Source organism: Bos indicus, chromosome 14 (genome assembly GCF_029378745.1).
Source record: "Bos indicus isolate NIAB-ARS_2022 breed Sahiwal x Tharparkar chromosome 14, NIAB-ARS_B.indTharparkar_mat_pri_1.0, whole genome shotgun sequence".
In the NCBI taxonomy this organism is placed as follows: Eukaryota; Metazoa; Chordata; class Mammalia; order Artiodactyla; family Bovidae; genus Bos; species Bos indicus.
This window is the reverse complement of record NC_091773.1, coordinates 57,875,120-57,892,398: the sequence shown is the minus strand read 5'-3', so window position 1 is coordinate 57,892,398 and position 17,279 is coordinate 57,875,120. Positions and strand designations below refer to the sequence as shown.

The window sequence follows — 17,279 nt, the reverse complement described above, 5'->3', positions numbered from 1 at the left end:
TGATCAGTAGTATCATCTTTGTCATTACTGAGTTCTATTAAGCATACGTCTGTTTCTGAACTCTCTAATCTATTGAGTGTTTTGTACCATGACCAGTTGTGAATTAATATCACACTTTATTCATTAGCATACCTCTATAATAAAGCTTATTATCTGACAGTACAGTTTTCCCCACACTATTCTTCTTCAGTTATGTTTTACCCATTATTGGGCCTTTACTTTTTCAAGTGAGTCTTAGAGTTAACTTATTTCCTAAAAATCCTGTTAAACTTCGATTAAATATATTGTTGCAGAAGTCAGTAATTGAGAAACCAAGCACTACACTCAGAGAGTTGGAGAATTCAGGTTTATGACACCGGCAGGCCCAAAGGAGATAACACTCCAAGCTCTGAGCCCTGAACAAAGGGGTAACAGAGTTTTCATACACAGACTAAAGTGGGCAACACTAGCTGCTGATAGGCTGCTTTAACTAAGGGGTTCCGCATACAGGAACAGCAGTCAAGATGGGGAGGGGGATGCCTGACCTTGATGCCTGACCTTTACATGGACAGGCATGATTAAGCAGGTTGGCAGGCGCTGGGCAATTGCAAAGAGCAGGACAAGGGTGAGTGAGATAAGCTCCAGTTCCTGGTATTATAAATAAGTCCCCACTTTCTGAGACTACGTGACCTACATAATCCAGACTTTGCAAGGAGCAAGCTGAGTTACAGAGGCAGAACGAGCAGGAGGTTACGTAAACTTTTAACTTTTCCTCCTCAATATAGTGACATGTAAGGAGAACCGACATTTAATGCTATTGAGCTTGGTATATGTACTTGGTATATTTATTTTTATATTTTTGTGTTCTATAAACAGCTTTCAATAAAATTTAGTCTTTGTTCCTTGGCTTCTAGCACATCATCTTTTAAAATGTATATATTTCACTGTATGTTTCATGTTATTAATAAAATACATTTTAAGTTATCCTTTCTGAATTTGTAGCTTATATATATTAACACATTAATGTTTAAATAATGTTATAATCAGGCACTTTGGTAAGCAAGATTTGTTATATTCAGGCACTTTGGTAAGCAAGATTTCTAATATTTGCTGGTAAATTCTTTAGGTTTCTATATAGACATTCATATCATTTGTTCATTTCAGTACAGTTCAGTCACTCAGTCATGTCTGACTTTTTGTGACCCCATGGACTGTAGTACACCAGGCCTCCCTGTCCATCACCAACTCCCAGAGTTCACCCAAACTCATGTCCATTGAGTCAGTGATGCCATCCAGCCATCTCATCCTCTGTCGTCCCCTTCTCCTCCTGCCCCCAATCCCTCCCAGCATCAGAGTCTTTTCCAATGAGTCAACTCTTCACATGAGGTGGCCAAAGTACTGCAGTTTCAGCTTTAGCATCATTCCTTCCAAAGAAATCCCAGGGCTGATCTCCTTCAGAATGGACTGGTTGGATCTCCTTGCAGTCCAAGGGACTCTCAAGAGTCTTCTCCAACACCACAGTTCAAAAGCCCCAATTCTTCGGCACTCAGCTTTCTTTACAGTCCAACGCTCACATCCATACATGACCACTGGAAAAACCAAAGCCTGACTAGACAGACTTTGTTGGCAAAGTAATGCCTCTGCTATTTAATAAGCTGTCTAGGTTGGTCATAACTTTTCTTCCAAGGAGCAAGCGTCTTTTAATTTCATGGCTGCAGTCACCATCTGCAGTGATTTTGGAGAGAAGAAAAATAAAGTCAGCCACTGTTTCCCATCTATTTGCCATGAAGTGATGGGACCAGATGCCATGATCTTAGTTTTCTGAATGTTGAGTTATAAGCCAACTTTTTCACTCTCCTTTTTCACTTTCATCAAGAAACTCTTTAGTTCTTTGCTTTCTGCCATAAGGGTGATGTCATCTGCATATCTGAGGTTATTGATATTTCTTCCGACAATCTTGATTCCAGATTGTGCTTCATCCAGCCCAGCGTTTCTCATGATGTACTCTGCATATAAGTTAAATAAGCAAGGTGACAATATACAGCCTTGATGTACTCCTTTCCCTATTTGGAACCAATCTGTTGTTCCATGTCCATTTCTAACTGTTGTTTCTTGACCTGCATACAGATTTCTCAAGAGGCAGGTCAGGTGGTCTGTTATTCCCATCTGTCAATGAATTTTCCGGAGTTTATTGTGGTCCACACAGTCAAAGGCTTTGGCATAGTCAATAAAGCAGAAATAGATGTTTTTCTGGAACTCTCTTGCTTTTTTGATGATCCATTGGATGTTGGCAATTTAATCTCTGGTTCCCCTGCCTTTTCTAAATCCAGCTTGAACATCTGGAAGTTCATGATTCACGTACTGTAGAAGTCTGGCTTGGAGAATTTTGAGCATTACTTTACTTCCCTGGTGGCTCAGACGGTAAAGCGTCTGTCTACAATGCGGGAGACTCAGGTTCCATCCCTGGGTCGGGAAGATCCCCTGGAGAAGGAAATGGCAATCCACTCTAGTACTTTTGCCTGGAAAATCCCATGGACAGAGGAGCCTGGTAGGCTATGGTCCATGGGGTTGCAAAGAGTTGGACACGACTGAGCGACTTCACTGACTAGCATGTGAGATGAGTGCAATTCTGTGGGATTTTGAATGTTCTTTGGCATTGCCTTTCTTTGGGATTGGAATGAAAACTGACCTTTTCCAGTCCTGTAGCCACTGCTGGGTTTTCCAAATTTGCTGAATGTTCTATGTAAACATTTATATCATTTGTTAATAGTGACATTTTAGTTTTCTTCTTTATTTAACTCTTGTCTTACTGACTACTTAGTACTTCCAGCACATATGGCTATTGAGCATGCAAAATGTAGCTAGTGTGAATAAGCACCTGAATTTTTAACTTAATTTTCTTAAGTTTAAATAATAATTTCTAACAGTATTAGACTGTGCATATCTAGTACCTTTGTTGTCTCTTTTTAACAGTTATTCATCATAAACAAAATAGTTATCATTTTGTTATTTTTAGTGTATAGATTAATCTGTATGTTTAACATTTGCTTTGATCAACATTGTTTTCTTGTATTTCATAATTTATATCTAGAATCTTTCCTCCTTTTCCTTTAAGTACACCTTTTAGAATGTATGCTAGTAAAGGTCTATTGGTGGTAAACTTGTTTTTTCTTTTTGTGAATGTATTTTAATAATGACCTTGAAAAAGAACTTTCGTAATACAATTCTAGGTTCATATTCTCTCAGTCTTGGAGATTTTGCTCTAAGGCCTTTGACTTACATTGAAGCTGTTCAGAAATATATTGTTAGACTAAATTTTCTTTATTATAGGTGTTCTGTTTTTTTTTTTTTTTTCCCCTGGCTGGCAGAATTTCAGATACTTCCTTTATAGTTGGTGTTCTGGAGTTTTACTATCTTTTACATACAGATTTTCCTCTGATTATTAAGTTTCTGTCTATCATAATTCTTAAAAAGCTCTCATGTTCATGAGACTCAGCAATTCTCAGCCTGATTCTCAATTACTCCATTATTGCTTCTCTGTATTATTTTCTCAAGGATTATAATTAAATGTGTGTTTGACCTTCTGTGTTTCTTTCTTCAGTGATTCTTAACCTTTTATACTTCCATGCCCTTATCTCTCAACTGCAAATTCTTCATTTCTTGTTTCTAGTTCATTATCTCTTTAGCTGTGTCTTATATATTATTTAACATAGCAATTGAGATTTTAATTTCAATAAATGTTTTTTATTCAGAAAACCTCTACTTGATCCTTTTACAATTTGCTTAGCCATTTTTAATAATCTCATGTTTCTAACATATTTTAACTGTGTTTGTCTTTTTCTTCAGTTCAGTCACTCAGTTGTGTCCGACTCTTTGCAACCCCATGAATCCCAGCATGCCAGGCCTCCCTGTCCATCACCAACTCCAGGAGTTCACTCAGACTCACATCCATCGAGTCAGTGATGCCATCCAGTCATCTCATCCTCTGTCGTCCCCTTCTCCTCCCGCCTTCAATCTTTCCCAGCAACGGGGTCTTTGCATCAGGTATTTTTTCTAGGTTTTTATAAAAATCATTGTATATTTTTCATCAGCTAATTCTAATGTCACCAGGTTTTGACAGGTTTATTTTTTGTTACTTCTGATCACGCTCACTCATGCAGCCTATTTTATTTATTAAGTGATTTATTTAAACGGTGAGTTTTACTTTATGCAACTTTTGAGAATTTTGAAAGGCTAATGTAGGGTGACTTTCTGAAGATTTGTTTGCTTCAGGGAGCCAAAGTTACATACGCATATTCAACCACTTTAGCTCCTATGGGGCATCTCACATTACTGTGCAGCATCCCTACCTTGAAGACAATGGCCTAGATGTCCCCTGAGCCCAGGGCTGGTATTAGAATTGGGGAACCTTAAATTGTATATTTGTTTCCTGGGATTATTCAGGGTTTAGCTCACTGTTCTTTTTATTCTTCCCCTACATATCTTAATCTTTGGAGATTTTCTATGTTTGCTTTTGTGTTCAACTCTAATTTAAAAAGCAAGTATGTTGTAGTTATGTAGGATCAACTTGCATTACAAGAGGAGGACCATTTGGAACATCTATCCTACCCTTCTCTTAACATCAAAAGTCAGTTCAGGGCTTATTTGATCACAAATAGGCTTCTTCTAGAGCCCTACAGCATTTTTGGATTAGAGAGTGCTTATTGTAGAACTTCTAGCAGTGGGGTTAAATTGATTGACTTTATTTTTCATGTATTCTAGGCTTTTTTTGAGCCTCATAAAATCCAATTATGTTCTCTGATCATTAAATTATTATAATAAATTGTGGACAAAACAAAATACTAGTTTGTATCTGAAAAGCAGATATAGGTTTCACACTTATGGTCTTCCTTGGGAAAATAACTTCTGAGAAAGTTGTAGATATGCTTTATAAAATATTTCCCAGTTTTATCCTCCTGGCCCATATTGTCTAAGATTACAGAGAAAGACAATGCATGGAAAGAGTACTAAATTTGGGGTGAAAGAAATGACTGTAATCCTTAGACACCATGTATATGATTTTCAATGATGTAATTAACTTTACACAAATTTTTATAAGAATTAAATTCAACAACATAGTACATGTTGAGTTACCTGTGAAAATGTCCAGTCAGGAGAGCAGTATATGCTATCCCCCAATACTCCTCTTTGACATAAAAATTATCTTGAGCCAGTTATTCTTAAGCCACAACAGACTTTTTAAGGAACAGCAGACATAGGAGAAGCTCTGAAAATCTAGTAGAAGTTGTCCATTTTATAAACAACATGCATAGTTATAAGGGAAAATGTCCATTTATCAGTCTGTCTCCCTTTCTGTACCAGGAAGAGAAAGATCACTAAACCTTTAGACAGGCTTACCAGTGGAGAAAACTACTCTATCCCTGTTTATTTTGCTTTGCCTAATAACTGTCCATAACTGGCTTATCCCTCCCTTTTGCAACATCTTCTGTATATAAGGTATTGTTGTTTAGCTGCTAAGTTGTGTCCAACTCTTTGCAACCCCTTGGACTGTAGCCCACCCAGCTTCTTTGTCCATGGCATTTTCCAGGCAAGAATACTAGAGTGGGTTGCCATTTCCTCCTCCAGGAGATCTTCCGGATCCAGGGACTGAATCTGCATCTCCTGCATTGGCAGGTGGATTCTTTACCAGTGAACCACCAGGGAAGACCCATGTAGTGTGTGGCTTGGGCCATTTGGGGAGTTAGTTTTCCACGGGTATCACCGAGGTATACATGCTAGTAAACTTGTTTTTCTCCCCTGTTAATCTGCCCTTTAGCACAGTTGTCTCCACTAAGAACCCAGAAGTAGAGAGGGAAAATTATTTTTCCTCCCCAGTAGTTTTGAAAGACCCATGATGGGAGTTTCTGAGACAACTCACTCACTCTGGAGCCTGCAGATGGGATCCTGGAAATCTGGTAGAAGCTGGCAAAAAGTAAAAAGTTCTACTAAAGTCAATTCTTCCAAGTCCCTATCTGTATACCCAGTTTAGACAAGAGGGTAAAAATTTGTCCCTCCTGTCAACTAAAACCTGTTGAGTTACAACCTGAAAGTAGGGCTTCCCTCATAGCTCAGTTGGTAAAAAATCCACCTGCAATGCAAGAGACCCTGGTTCGATTCCTGGGTTAGCAAGATCCCCTGGAGAAGGGATAGGCTACCCACTCCAGTATTCTGAAAAGTAGAAAGCTTCTTTATTTGGTGGGAATGTTTAGGACTCTGAACCTGGGATGCAGCTCTGAGAAAACTGCTCCAAGGAGGCAAGAGGGACCATCAGGTATCAAGTTAAGGAATTGAGCGTTCTGTGTATGTAAGATGCAAGTCTCCGGGCTCACTGAATTCATTCCTTTCAAATGCACCTCAGCTACCTGGGGCTCATCCTGTTTCCTTGATCACAGTGCTGCTTGCATTCCCCCAGCTCCTCAGCAATCACCTGGGGGTGGCAGCATCCTCTGGATTACAGTTTTGGGAGCCTGCACTCATTTTTGAAGGCCAGAAATCGCTGATGGCTGTGACACTTCTTGTTTATTAACATGGCAGGAGATATTTTCATTTCACACTTGCATTCCAAATTTAGATTAGATGAAGAAATATTTGTGTGAACTAGTTTCTTAGGTATAGCAACTAGTGAAGAGGCCCTGGAAGAGGACATGGCAACTCATTCTAGTGTTTTTCCTGGAAAAATCTGATGGACAGAGCAGCCTTGGCGGAATATATAGTCCATAGGGTCATAAAGAGTCGGACATGACTGAATCAACTTAGCACACGCAAGCCAATGAAAGGCTTATTGGTTTGAGTCACTACTGAGATAAATATACCATTGAGTATTCTCCTTGTCAATGGGCAGATGATGCATCTTTTGAACTGGAAAGACTTCCGTATATGAAAAAAGATTTTTAACAACTGTCTTATTGGTACCTATGGAAAGATAACGTTGAAAAGAAGACACAAAAATAGTAGTATGGTATTTAGCTTTAGGGATTTCCTTAACAGGATGAAATTATGTAAAACATCCTTTTTCTTACTTCAGTTTCAAAAGATCCTACCACATTTATGAGAGTTGAAAACACCAGTGGACAGTCACATTTCCATTTACAGGGACCTTGCCTGGCTGCTAAGGTGTGTTCTTTCGTTATAATACTGTAGTTAACAGAAAAGTCAGAGGGTCCCCTGGGGAAAACACTTCTCATAGAGGTAACAGATGAGCAGAATTCCTCCTAGGTCTGTTTACAAATGATCAGGGCATGACTCAGGGGGAGGTTGATGTTAAGATGCTGGTAGGAGCAATGGCAGAGCTTTTCATCCTAAGGTAAACTGGTTGAGGTTGAACTGTACACTCAGGAAAAAAAGGTAAGCATTTTTACAGACTTTACAAAGGCATACCACATTCAACCCTGAAGTTCCAAAACACAGGATTCTTTTGATTCCCATCTTGGTTGAAAATCTTGATAGAAAAGAAGGAAATGGGAGATAATGTATTTGGATGGGCAGGTCAGCCCCTTGATATGATTCAGGCTACAGTCTAATTCACTGAGGAATTCAAAACAATTGTCTTTGTCTTTAAAATCTTTACAAAGCCAGAAATGTAGCTGTAGAAGCAATTCAAAAATCCAGCTATCCTTACCAACCCCCCAATCTCCCTATTGATCTCAAAATGCTTGCAGCTATTGTAGAAGATTAGGACATTGGAGACAATTGTTCTGCACTTGAGAAAAAGACAAAATTTTTAATTTTCCTAGACTTTAATAGTATCCCCCAAACTTCATCTTAGAGGAAACTTGTACACTTTCTCTGTGCCTACCTTGTCTACCCTAGGAACTGATAGCCGCTTCTTTGAAATGCAAACTTTAAGGAAATCATTCTCATCTAGAGGGAACAAAAAGGAGCTATGTAGAAATTGAGCAAATAAAAAAAATGTTAAGTGTCTTCTCCACAGATATTAGTAAAAAAAGCTTCCCTCTGAGCAGGTAAACTTATTCCATCTTCCAGAAACACAGTTTGGATCCAACTATTTTTAAAAATAAGTTTTATATTAAGTTTAGTTTTAGATGAGTTTTATATTGGACCTGACATATGGCCAAAATTTTAGAATCAAAGCTATACTGTTTCTCTTTGTATTTCTCTATATGATTACGTGTATCTCTATATGTATGTTATAGATGTGGTATTTTTCTATCTCTATATGATACTGTCAAACATAATTTGTCAAAACTCTATTTGGTCAGCTTGAAGGAAAACACTGTATGGCTTGGATAGTCCAAAACTCACAGAAATACAGAAACTAACCCTACAATATTTTTTTCAAGTACATGTGATCTGGAATGCATGCGTACATGCTAAGTCGCTTCAGTCATGTCCGACTCTGTATGACCCTATAGACTGCAGCCTCCAAGGCTCCTCTGTTCATGGGATTCTTCATACAAGAATACTGGAATGGGTTGCCATGCCATCCTCCAGGGGATCTAGAATAATCTTTGGTAAATGAAAGCTAGTTGAAGTTTGTTGGTTTAATTAAAATGACATGTTTTCAGTGTTATTAGCACTAAATATAATGCATACATACAACTTATATTCTACCTGAGTTTACTACTTAGCTAAGCTCATGTCTTACCTGTTACAAAAACTGTCAGCAAGAGAAAAATAATATGATGGTTAATTTTGCCTAATATTTATGAAAGTTTCATAAATAATTAAAATATGATTAATAATGAATTATATAGTCTGTAAGTAGACTTTTCAATAATGATGAAGTTTTTTATGTCTCCTTTAAAATCTTTTAAAGCTTCCAAAACCTTTTTAGTAACTTAAAATTCTGCTAAATTAAAGGATATAGATTCATTGAAATCTATATCATTTCTAAATAAGATAGCATTTTGAACATTAGTTTTTCTGTAATAAAAAATAGACGCGCCAAAAATGTTTGGGTCTCATGCCACATCCAAAACCTGTACTATTAAAAAGGAACACTATTATAACAGACCATTCGCAATTGTTTACTTCTGAGGTTTGAGTAGAAATTAAGGTCTCTATAGGTTAAGGATTCTAATATATGTAATTAAAACTAGTAGCAATAGTTAAGAGAAACTATTCCATCTCTGAATACAAGGTAAGTAGGGTATGTTATTGGGTAGCAAAGTGTGAGACATGGAGATGTGTTTTTGTTAAGGGAAATGAAAATTTTGTCTTTAAGAACAACTGGCTATTTCAAAATGGAAAAGATGAGGATAAAGAACAGTCTAAATGGATATGAAAAGTTGTGAAGAGAGAATCTTGTGTGGTTAAGCTAGGTAAAATTGAATTATTATAAGGATTTTTAAATAAGCTTTAATATCAATATTTGTACTTCTATAAAACTATAACTTTTCTTTCATCTACTTAAAGGACAATGTTTTCTTATTGTGTGGGAAAACCTATGGGTGTAGGAACCTCAGGATATCTTTATTAGATACCTAATTGCTCGCATCATATAGGTCTAACTTTGGGAGCCCACCCACAAAGCTGCCTTCTGAGATGAGGCAACTGTTTAACTGACCTATTTCAAGACTAAGGGGCTGGTTCAATGAAATAAAGACCTATCTCTTAACTCACATTCTGTACTATGATTCTCCTTGGAGAAATTTCAGTAGCAGGGCGAGGTGAACAAATATGCCACCCCAGAATAAACCTCATTGGTATATGGATTATCTTGAGGTGGTTATTTTTAAGAAACAGCAGTCACAGGAGAAACCCTGAAAACAAGTACAAGTTACTCGTTTGTAAGAGGCATTCACATTTATAAGGAAAACCTCCTTTTGTAAGGGAAGTCTCCTCTTCTGCTGTAGTAGGCAGAGAAGATGACTAAATCTCTAGAAATTCTTATCAGTAGAGAAGGTAACCCTTCAATTCACATAATAATCATACCCTTGTTTACTGTGCTTTGCCTGGTAACCATGCAACTGCTTCCTTGGCTTACCTCCAACATCTTCTTTTGTCTTTAGTTGGAGATGGTATTTAAGGTGATGGCTTGGGCCATTTGTGGGAGTAACTCAGTGTTTCCGGATATGTCCTAGGTATATCTCCCATGCATACTCAGTTTTCTATCGGTCTCTCTCAGGTATACATGTTATTAAACATTTATTTTTCTCCTGTTAGTCTTGTAACAGAAGTATCACAGCCAAGAACCTAGAAGGGTAGAGGAAAATTTATTTTTTATCTGCTACACAGGCACATAATGGACACTTGGACAGTGTTAGTTTTTTCTTTCCTTCTCATGGCATTGTTGAGCTAATATAGTTACATGTGTGATTTCAAAAACTGTATCTTGAATTTTCATTGATACTCATTTACTTCTAAGGAAATCTATCAGCTTTATCTCTGTATTTAAGCTGAAAGTTAATTTTTAAAAAACAGAGCAGAGTCGAACTCCTACCTATACAAATTAAGTTACTTTCAAGAAATGGGAACTTAGGTCTGATTGTAGTTAAAAATGTGAACAATGCTTATGTAACTTTAGTTAGGCAACATCTGGAGCTGATTTCCTAACTTTGATTAAGAGAACCAGCCTGATGAATCCCAGATGTTTAAACATGGCTGTGTTTCTTAGACTCACTAAATTATTAGAGCGAATGCATGGGAGGAAGGGAAACATTTATAGGAACTAGGTGTCAAAGTGGCCAAGGGGGTTTTGGGGTGTTGGCTTAGCTGTGTGTGTGGAGGGGGAGTCTAAATGAACATCCCCTTTAAAGTTTTATGCATGTTATTAAGACAAAGGCCCAATCTTTGATAACCTCAAAAGTATGTCTTAATAGCTTCATTCATATTTATTTCTGTGGAAATATATTTTTGAGCATCCACTGTATCTAAAGTCCTGTGGTTAGAAAGATAAATAATAAACATTCCCTCCCTTTGAGTCACTTAGTTTAGTGAACGAGTCAGGCATGTGAACAGTAATTATAATCAATTATAACTGCTATATTGAAGGGCTGAGTACAGAAAGTAGCCAGATCTTCCAGGGAAGATAGGATGGTTTCAAAGAGGAGGCAGCCTTGGTCTCAAGATTTCTGTACATTACTTCTATCAGCTGCATTTAGCTGTACTAATACAATTCAGCTTCCATAGAATTGTATGTTCCATTAGATCATGAGGCCATTTACATGTCATAAAAATATATTTAAAACAACAATTTCTGAAATCGTACAATAGGAAGATCCCCTGGAGAAGGAAATGGCAACCCACTCCAGAATTCTTGCCTGGGAAATCCTACGGACAGAGGAGCCTGGCCATGGAGTTGCAAAGAGTTGGATGCAAAGGAGCACACACACACATTCTGATAATTCAGCGTCACAGGGGTAAAAACATGATTATTAATGTTGACTTCCCATCATTTGGTAAAGCTTTTAGAAAAAAAAATGAAAACTTAAAAATGTTAGTCGCTCAGTGGTGTTTGGACCCTGCCAGATTTCTCTGTCTATGGAATTCTCCAGGCAAGAATACTGGAGTGGGTTGTCATTCCCTTCTCCAGGGGATCTTCCTGACCCAGGGATCAAACCCAGATCTCCTGCTTTGCAGGCAGATTCTTTACCGTCTGAGCCACCAATAAATATTAATAGTTTAGTCTGTCTTTTCACACATTGTGCTTTTAAGTGAAGGAATGCCTTTACCTTGTGCAATCTTTTCCTCAATAGTCTCCTGCGCTTTCTTCAGCTCTTCACCCAGCAATGCCTGCTTAGCTTTCACAACCTGGTTTTAAATGTCAGTTCCCCAGAAAGGACTTCCCCAGTCCTTCTAGGCTTGCTAAAATCCATTCACCACATATGCCCACATAACACTAGCACACGATCTTTATCACACTTGTAATTGCATGCTGAGCGTCTGTCTTTCTCACCTGATTACAAAGTTCCAGGAGAGCAGGAACTTTTTGTGTCTATACTCATCACTGTGTTTTCAGCTCATTGCATTCATGCAGTAGATGCTTGCTGAAAAGAAAACATTCAAAATCTTTATCACTGTAATATTTTATGCTCTACTTATATCTTGCCTGATCTATCTAGAAGGCATGTCTTACCTTACAGGCTTCAACACATGTCTATCTGGACAGACTTTCTCATAAATGATTACATCTTGACCTTCAGATTTCAGCTGAAACCTCACCTTTTCATGAAGATCTTCTCTCACCAATCTAAATGAATGGGTTAATTTCTACCTTATTTGTTTTCTTCATGATGCTCATCAGGATTTATAGTTATATATTAAATTTTTTCTTGTTCAATAGGTAAGTTGAGGGCAGGGCTGTGTTACCCAGTACTTAGCCAGGTGACTAGACAGGAAATACTATATTTGTGGGCAGGGGAGGGGGGAATGAATATTTGTGGGCAGGGGAGGGGGGAATGAATAAAAGTTACATATATGAATTTGGTGACTCTCTCTCTAAACATATTTTATGAGTTTCTTAGGCACAGGGGCTATGGCTTTTTATCACTGTTATTCTATATCTAGCTTGCGTCTTTGTATATATTAGGAGTTCATGTATTTTTTATTAAATGTATAAATAATGTTTTAGTCATCCAAACAACTTTTGTGGTGTCTTATTATATAAAGGTTGTCATTTTTACTCTATACCTATTAGAAAAAAATTCAAGATGACTTGTATATCTAAGACAGTAAAACATCAATTACCAAAACCTAACTATAAGTTTTATTCAGTTAACTATTAACACCTAGAGAGCAAGGTGCTATTGGCCCCTCTGAACAAGACTGAAACCATCTCCTCAAGCAGTTATATTAACTGGGGTGGCTCTTGCCTCACCGTTTCAGGGGGGTTACTTTTGGGTTCCAGTCCATGATGGGATAATAGGATTGACACTGCTCTCCTTACCTATTAGAAGTAGCAGCAAATCCGAAATAACCACCTTCCCAGAGGTCCCCAGGAGCTAAACACTCAGAACGAGACTCCCAGAGCTGCCCTTCTGAATGAGTAAGTGCCCCAGGTTGCAGTTAAGATTGCAAAGCCTGGCATCCCCAGGGATGCTAAGCTCCATCTCTCACTGGTGCTCCTGGGCAGGGGCACCAGTGACGTATGAGCCCAGGGGCTATGCGGGGTGCTCTGTTAAGGGCACTGACAGGTGCACTGGGATGATGGCCTCTTTCAAACCATTCTTATACTTCATAGGACAGTGAAGGGGTAAAAAAGTTAATTTTTCTTCTACCCTTCCAGGTTCCTGACTGGGACCCTAACCCCATAATAAAAAGCAAGTTAATAGGAGAAAAACAAACAGAAGCTTAGTAACATTGTTGATGGAAAAATTAATAGTTAATCAAGAAAGAAATGGAAATTTTTATTTGAGCCAACCTGGAGGATTATAACCCAGAAAACAGTCTTTCAGAAAGCTCTGAAGACTATTCTGCCCATTAGAGGTCAAAGCACAGTTGTATAAGTTTCTGAGACAAAGGGATATACTTCAAATGATGTACTGACACTTTACACTGTCCAGAGCTCCATGTACAAAGAAGCGCACAGTGGGTCATGGGTCACCCTGGCCCCTTACAAGATTAAGAAGGAAGGTTATCTCCTGAGGAGCTGTAACCCTTGATCAGATTAAGAAGGAAGGAATGTTATCTGCTAAGCAGGTCTGGTTAAGGCATATGTACAAAAAGGCCCAAACAGGTGAAGAAAAAAAAAAAATCATGTTTAAGATGTTCTCATCTTGCTATAAAATAGGAATTTTATTTCATCAACATGTATACCACCTGTATATGTGGAAGATACCTAGAAAAACTGAGTAAAACTACCAGAAGTGGCCAAAGCTGCCACCTTAGAATACCATCTCCAGAAAAAGACAAACAAAAGACATTTTGAAGGGGATGCCAGCTATGCTTGCCTGAAAAATATAATGGCCAGAGGAGCCTGGCGGGCTACAGTCCAAGGGGTTGCAAAGAGCTGGACACGGCTGCGTGCACTCACACACACAAGCTATGGAAGGTTACCAGGAAAAGCCTGGCAACAAGGTAAGGTTTGCTCTGCAGATTTAAGTGGCTGTGGTAAAGAACTTGCCAATGAAGGAGATATAAGAGACGGGGATTCGATCCCTGGGTCAGGCAGATCCCCTGAAGGAGGGCATGCCAACCCACTCCAGTGTTCTCCTGGAGAATTTCATGGCAGAGGAGCATGTGAACCATGTAGTCCGTAGGGTCTCATAGAGCTGAACACGACTGAACCAACTTAGCACACATGTACACTTCTCCACTGATAAGAAATTCGGGAGATGGAGAATCCTCTTCCTGGGACAGAGAGGAAGATGCCCTTACAAATGGAGATTTCCTGTATAAATGTCCCTTACCAAAGGGCAACTACTATTCTATTTTTATAGATTCTCCTGTGTTTGTTGTTTCTCAAAAATAAGGAGCTAAAAGTAATCCTTATGCCAAAGAGGTGTGTCTGGGATGGCATATTCTTCTGCCCTTCAACAGCTTCTGAGGGTGGGTCAGGAATGGATGAGCATCTGCTTGTATTTTAAGCTAAGAACCATTGGAGGCTTTGTTCTGCTTTCATTCCAAGGCAATGTGGCCACCCAGTCACACCAGTCTTAAGTAAAGCAACTTTTTAGTGATTCCAAGTGCTTTTCTCTCCTGTGGGTAGGAGGGATGAGTCAGTGATTGCAGAAAGCACCCCACCTCAGCCACCCACCCAGACTCTTCTAAAAAAGAGCTGGATCTCATTTTTTATTCTATTCTTCCCCCTTTTAAAGTATCTTTCTTGCTGAGGCAGAAAGGGAAACATTCTCAAGTTTACTCTGTGTTAGGAAAATCCAAATATAGTAATATTAGATAAGATGAAATGCTTTCAGGTGTAAGGTAATGAATGATGCATTTTCAAGGGTACCAGGATATATACCACTCCAAAATATGCCCCTCTGGCATGTGGATTATTTTGAACTAAAGTAAATTGAGAACAAGCAAAAGCAGGTAAACCTCTAAGAAAAGGTACGAGTTTTCCTTTGATAAAGGAAATTTACATTTATAAAGGGAATTTCTCTTCATAGAGATGTTGCCCTCTCCAAAATCAGGAAAAGACACAACCACTTAGTAAGACTGTCTGGCCGACGGGGCACCCAGACAGGCCGATATGCTGTCCCAATCTCTATCACTGTAAAAACGGGAGCCTCGTATCCAGGGAAAAAACAAAACCCTCTTAAGAAAAAGGCCTGGTTTTTAACTAGCTGGTTTTAAACTTCTAAAGTATGGGCTAATTAGACTCCACAGGTCTCCTTGTGTGTGTGTGTGTGTGTGTGTGTGTGTGTGCTCAGTTGCTCAGTCGTGTCCAACTCCTGCAACCCCATGGATGGTAGGCCACAGGTCTCCTTATAATACTCCTGTTCTGCTAGTCAAGAAAACTCATACCAATGAATACTGATTCATTCAGGATCTGTGAGCCAGAATGAAATCATCCGGGACCTTCACCCTACAGTTCTGAACCCATAAACATTATTCCTTACTTAGGAACCACACCCGGAGATTATTAGATTTAAAAGATGCCTTTTTCTGTATTCCAGTAGAAAAGTAATCACAATTGCTCTGCCTTTGAATGGCAAGACTCGAATTCCAAAACAGGAAGTCAGTACTGCTAGATGGTGTTGCCCCAAGTATTAAAAAACTCCCCTATCCTCTTTAACAAGATTTTGGCAGAAGATTTATGAGTATTACACCTGGAAGAAGGTTGAGTAGAGGCCTTCCCAGAGAGAATGGAAAAAGCACTGGAAGTGACAGAAGCCCTTCTTAAGGATGTTATTCCTAGGTACAGCCTTCCCTCTACTCTTTGGAGTGAAAATGGATCTTTTTCGTCCTAGAAATAACAAATAGTAAGTAAAGCTTTAGGTATAAAATGGAAACTTCATTCATCATGCAGACCCCAATCTATGGGAAAGGCTGAGAGATGAACCACACCCTGAAGAAAACCAAATTATGCCAGAAAACTCATCTAAAGTGGGCTTGCTTATTGCTCTCCTCTATATATGGTTGGCCCCTAGAAGTGGGCTAGGATTGAGCCCTGATGAAATCCTATATGGGAGACAATTCTTAGCTCCTAAGAATAAAGAAAGAGAAACATTTCTATTGCAGGAGGTAAAAATTAAACAGCAGGTATAACAGATGGATGAACCATTAAACACTGTGCATGAGTTTGTGTCCCATAGGTCTCTCCCCACCTGGAAGCTCCTTTGCATCCCTTCAAAGTGGAATAGTGGGTGCTGCCAAAAATGTGGAAAAAGCAAGAAGCTGAGCAGCAACTTGAAGAGCAAAGAAAGGGACCCTATGATGTTCTCACTACTCACGCCTCTAAAATGGAGTGGAGCAAAACTGTCAGTACATCACATTAGAGTGAAAAGAGACTGACCAGCCAAGCCTGTGTACAGCCAGTGAGTGGATCCCGAGAAGCAGACGTCTTACATGTACTTTGGGAAACCTTAGGTATTTGGCAAGCGAAATGGAAGTTCTGTTTTGTTTGTTTTATACATTTTCCCACAAATAGATTCACATACTGATTCTTTCAGTAATTCTAACTGCTGGATATGAAGTCAGCTTCCTCTTTCCAGGTCTGCAGGATTGCCTTGGTGGGTTTCTCCCCCTTACAGGGAATGATGTGCAAACAACTGGCTGCAAGTCCTCTGCGGTGCCACGTCCAGACTGGGCTTCAGGCTTAGGCTCCTGAATTCCCGAGGGAAGGAGATCCGGCCTGTCTACCGAAGTTTCTGTTGTCAGTCCTCCTACCTCTCACTGGGTCTGTTGTGCCAAAATGGCAGACGAAGGGACTGAAATCTTAATTATGCAAAACTCAAATCCAAGATTTGGAACTCAAATATTTCTAATCTGATACCTATTCCCAATTTAGGAAGGACTACCCGCCAGTCCATTCTGAAGATCAGCCCTGGATTTCTTTGGAGGGAATGATGCTAAAGCTGAAACTCCAGTACTTTGGCCACCTCATGTGAAGAGTTGACTCATTGGAAAAGACTCTGATGCTGGGAGGGATTGGGGGCAGGAGGAGAAGGGGACGACAGAGGATGAGATGGCTGGATGGCATCACTGACTAGATGGACGTGAGTCTGAGTGAACCCTGGGAGTTGGTGATGGACAGGGAGGCCTGGTGTGCTGCAGTTCATGGGGTCACAAAGAGTCGGACACGACTGAGCGACTGAACTGAACTGAACTGAACCCACCCCTCACCCTCCCCAACACATACACACACAGGGAAGCCTGGCGTGCTGCAGTCCAGGGGGTCACAAAGAGTCAGACGT

General features: G+C 39.3%; 1 long non-coding RNA gene across 1 annotated transcript in view; it reads right to left on the bottom strand.

Annotated features, from left to right (window-relative positions):
• Window positions 1-1,076: 1,076 nt before the first annotated feature.
• The window catches only part of LOC139186952 (uncharacterized), a 264,026-nt gene continuing 247,823 nt past the window's right edge, over window positions 1,077-17,279 (bottom strand). The window contains exons 4-5 of the long non-coding RNA XR_011570640.1: window positions 11,876-11,966; window positions 1,077-10,173 (exon numbers count right to left, since the gene is read on the bottom strand). This is a non-coding gene — a long non-coding RNA (uncharacterized lncRNA). The remainder of the gene's footprint in view (window positions 10,174-11,875; window positions 11,967-17,279) is intronic.